Source organism: Parus major, chromosome 9, assembly GCF_001522545.3.
Source record: "Parus major isolate Abel chromosome 9, Parus_major1.1, whole genome shotgun sequence".
Lineage (NCBI taxonomy): Eukaryota > Metazoa > Chordata > Aves > Passeriformes > Paridae > Parus > Parus major.
The window spans coordinates 1,495,405-1,500,200 of NC_031778.1; the positions used below are offsets into that span (position 1 = coordinate 1,495,405).

At 46.0% G+C, this 4,796-nt stretch overlaps 1 protein-coding gene across 2 annotated transcripts in view; it reads right to left on the bottom strand.

Moving 5' to 3' along the window:
• Positions 1 to 707, bottom strand: part of AMER3 (APC membrane recruitment protein 3) — a 42,620-nt gene extending 41,913 nt beyond the window's left edge. For both annotated transcript variants that reach the window (XM_015638237.3, XM_015638239.3), the window contains exon 1: positions 611 to 707. The gene's annotated coding sequence lies outside the window, so the exon portion shown is untranslated. The remainder of the gene's footprint in view (positions 1 to 610) is intronic.
• Positions 708 to 4,796: the final 4,089 nt, after the last annotated feature.

Below are 4,796 nucleotides of genomic sequence, written 5' to 3' on the forward strand. Positions count from 1 at the left end.
CAGCATCCCCCAGCCCCATCTGGGGCACCCACAGCATCCCCCAGCCACGCATGGGGTGTGTGGCAGGGCAGAAGGAGGCTGAGCCCATGACAAAAGAATTCTCCTTCTCTGACAAAAACCTCTGCACCCCTCACTCAGTTTTCTTCTATACCTGAGGCTGAAAGAAACGTAACTGCTTTGAAATGTTCCAATTACATCATGTAAAAGGGCAGCTTTAACTCCTGCGCAGGAAGATTTCGAATCATCACTCTATTGCTAAGAGAAGGCAGCAGAGAAGAGATTTCCACTGCATACCTGAGAAGGAAACAGGGCTTCTATTTTATTTTTTTTTTTTGCCCTGAACCAGTAGCCTGTTGGTACCAGACAGCAAAGTGTTAACACTGACAGCTTTGGCTATCCTCAGTAATTTATTGCTTTCAAAGGAGATAGGATGAGCAATTTTATAAATACAGGCACAGACTTGCCAGATGCATGGAAAAAGAAGTAAAAAGCAATGCTTCAAAAACAAGCAGTCATCCCAAAATAATACTCAGAGTTGCTCTGAGTGTCAGAGCAAAAGAAATGCCATTGCACCAGGGCAAAGGAGGCAGATCACAAAAATCCTACTCACCATGTTTTATCACTGAGCAGAAATCCTCTGTCTCCTAGCCTTGCTCCTGAAGCTGCTCTTTATCCAGAGGCTCCTGTGATGCTTTTCAGATTCTGAGGGGCTGGACCACTGCTGCTCTCCAGTGTTACTCTCCACCCCCTGTCTTTTCCTCCTCCTTCTTCCTTCATCCCCACCCCCTCATTCCTCCAGCTCGTAGCTTTTTCGTACCTTACATAGATCCTAAGCTTGCACATGGAGCTCGATATAGGAAAGATGCTTATTTCAGCCATCTGCTTGATGCCGTGGAAATGCCTCCTTTGCTTTAGGAATGAAAGCAAGGCAGTAAACTCGGGAGTTTCTGAGCCAGCATTTTGGTTCCTCTCTGTATGACTGCTTGTTAAATAGGGAGGAATACATCCAAATTAATTTCATTTCTCACATGTTGTTTTGTTTCAGACTAGGATTCAGGAACAGTGATCTGAGTGTGTTTTGGTTAGTGTGATGCTTCACTGGCAGTGTGTGCAGGCTATTGGACTGTGCCACCCTTTGTAGAGCTTGATAAAAGCTGAAGTTAGAAGGGATTTCATGTGGAAGCAAAGTGGTGTGAGGGGAAAGAGTGACTATTTCAGCTGCCCAAGGCTGGAGTGCCTGGTGTTAGCCTCATACTGCCTTTAACAAACATCTTTACCAAACTCTCCTTTCAATCTAACTTCTGCTTCAGTGTGCAGCAAAGGCAACATCTGATGTTACAACGTCTTTCTTTGTTATATAGATGAGTTTATTACCATCACAAACACCAGGGCTCTAATTTCACAGAGTGTAAAACCGGCATCCTTCCCTCAGCCCTCTCCCCTTGAAGGGCTCCCAGTCTCATCGTATCTTGATTGTCCCATTGATTCCTAAGTCCTTCACATCAGCCTCTCAAGGCCTCCTGCTTGTTGAAACACCTCTGCTGGGGGCATGATAGGAGCCTCTTAAAAGCCAGAGTGTATTCCATGAAGCAGTGGCTTAATCCACTTGAGGAGCTGTCCTGAGTTTCGAGCTGCACTCAGGATAAGGCAGCAGTTGTTGCAGCCTGCTGTGTGTGCAGGGAAGCTGCTCTCCTGATGGAGGGGCTACACAGCTGCTCTGAGACAGCAAACAGGCAGCTCTTGGATGGCTGAGACAGACAAATCCAATCCATTGGAGGCATTTAGAAAATCTCCAGCTATTCATGAACTGAGAATGAGCATTCCTTGCAACTGGAGCAGTTCATCTGTCAGAGAGAAAATCTCTCCTGTCCCCACATCACAGCAGAAAGGGAACAAAAGCCTGAACCTGCAACCTGTTCTCATCTTCCTTTTTGTTGTGTGCTTTTGCTGGATCTTGGAGACAGGAGAGGAAAGGAGTTTGAACTTTTGTGCTGTCTAAGGTTCTAAAGCTGGAAAATCAGCCTGTTAACTTTAAATCCTGCAGAACAGAGTGCTCCTGCTCTAAGTGTCAGGCAGTAAGTCACTCAGGTGTCCCTGATGGTAGAGACTGGGAAATTACACCTCGGGGGAAAAACCCTGGGTTAAATCCAACCTGCAGCACGTAGAAAACCTTTGTGTGACTTCTCCAAGAGACTGGTGGGAGGAAAGAACCGGCTGTGGGTGAGTCCTAGTAGTTCTGGCAAGTAGATTAAGAACAATCGTGAGAAGAAATACATCAATTAGAAATAGATTTGATAGGTTTTATTCTGGATGAGCTACTCATTTTAATATAAGAGGAAGCCTTTCTTCATCAGGGGTATATGAAGATTTTCAGGCAGTACCTCCTTGCTTTGCAGTGATGTTGCTTTTGAGAGCCTCCCCTTTGTTTTGGGAAGAGGAGGCCTACGAAATGCTGAATCCTTCTTTGCTCCAAGTAACACCAAGGCTTGTTGGAAGTGCTGATAGACATGAGAGTCAACCAGAGATCACAGCTGTCACCTGTCCAAGAATTCCAATGGCATCCTGGCTTTTATCAGCAGTAGTGTGGCCAGCAAGAGCAGGGCAGTGACCATCCCCCTGTGCTGGCCACTGCTGAGGCCACACCTCAAGTACTGATTTTGGGCCCCTCACTTCAAGAGAAATGGTGAGAGTGTGTCCAGAGAGGGGAATGGAGCTGGGGAAGGGACTGGAGCACAAGTCTGATGAGGAGCAGCTGAGGGAGCTGGGGGTGTTTGAGCTGGAGGAAAGGGGGTTCAGGGGGATCTTCTCACTCTCTACAACTCCCTGAGAGGAGGCTGCAGCCAGGTGGGGCTTGGGACCTGCTCCCAGGTAAAAAGGGATGGGACAGGACAGGAGGAGATGGCCTCAAGTTGTGCTAGGGAAGGGTTCAGATTAGATATTAGGAAAATTTCTTCACCAAAAGGGTTGTCAAGCATTGGAGCAGGCTTCCAGGGGCAGTGGTGGAGTCCCCATACCTGGAAATGTTCAAAAAGCATGCAGATGTGGCAGCTGGGGATACAATTTAGCCATGAGCATCGTGGTGGTGCTGGGTTGTTGCTTGGTCTGGATGGTCTTACAGGTCTTTTCCATCCTTAATGATTCTGTGATTCTGGTGCTGATTCCAGGATGGTGTTGGTATTGTCTGAGCAAAACTAGGAGCTTAGACTTTTTATTTGAAAGTTATTCCTACATACAATTTCTGAGCTGAGTTTCTGAACTCTGAAGTGTAGGCATTAAAGGTAAAGGCATCAGAAAATATAAACCCAAATATGCCAGGTGAAGGATGTAGGCAACAGAGAGCACTTAAAATTATATTTAAAGCCTACCTCATGTTCAAAATGAGCTCAATAAAACAAAGGTTTGGAGAAAATAATCTGGACAGGGAGGAGCTGTTACCTCCAACATCATTTCAGGCAGTTTCCATACCTGCAGTCTCTAGAACAGTCTGTTGCTGCTCCTCAGGAACTGGGAAAGCTCTCCTGTAGTGTCCCCTTTTCTGACAAATGGCAGGTGGTGTCCCTTTGCTGAGGAGTTAGAGGGGATCACCCCAGACCTGCATGAGATACCCAAAATTGTTCTTAGAGATTTATGTAAATCATCTTCTGTGATGAGAGAACACCAGGTTTTAAGATGTCCAGATTTACTTTGGACAGAAATTTCCAGCTTTAGAGCCTTTTATTTCCCTTCCTCAAGGGAAGCAGCTGAAATCCATCAGCCATCCGTGGCCACAGCTGTCCATGGCCATAACCTGCATGGAGCTAAATCACAGTGTCACTGCAGGCACTGGTAAATGCACAGCATGGTGAATAGCAGCTGATCCATGACCCCTTGTGCATTACAGTAGAGCTTTTCTTTGCTTCCTGAACAGTCCTCAACTTGCAGTTCCCTCAACTATCCTTTTCTGCTATCACTTCAGGCTCTTTCACCACAGCTCTTGATCAGCTTGGTTTAAAACGTTGGCCATTGAAGAACCTAATCATCCTCTCTGATTAATTCTGATTAATTCAGTCTGTCCAGAATTGTTCAGGGCATCAGTGGGCATAAAAGGGAAGGGAAATCAAAACTCTGTAAGTGAGGGGCACATGGCTCAGCTGCCATCTGTTTAGCACAACCACACAGCCCTTGGCACAGTGAGAGGGAAGAGGGCCCTTGAGGGAAGAGGGACTAAGGAATGCACAGTCCCTGGTGAGGGAAGAGTAGGGTGACAGGGGTGCTTGGGGAAAGGAGGAGGAAAATCCTCATGAGGGGCAGTATGGAAACACAGGGAGGGAGTTTTTAGATGAAGCAGGCCCAGCCTCCCAGAACATGGAAGCCTGAGTCTCCTCATGGTGGGTAGGAAATGTATCCAGTAATTAAAGGCAACTATTAGCATAACCAACTCACAAAGAGCAATCTATACAATTTTTTTTAATTTTCTTCCATGGAAGAATGTAGCAGATTCTTTAACCCTGAGACTCAGAACTGAAGTGTTTGCTGAACTAGCTCTATTTGTTTCCAAGGAATTGTTTACATAATGAATTTGATCCAAGCTATTTCCTGCCAGTGAACTAATGAAAAGTCTAACATCCCCAATCCAGTTTCTGCTAACATCAGGTTGAACTTAATTATTCATGGATTCTTATCAGTATTTCTTGGGTTTGCACGTAGAAGAGAATTGGTAATGGGATATGGAGCTTTTTCTGTCCAGATTGCTAGCAGGAGGCTGCCCTAGGTTGAAGGGAGCAATCCTTGCTACTTATCTGACTGCTTCCCAGGGC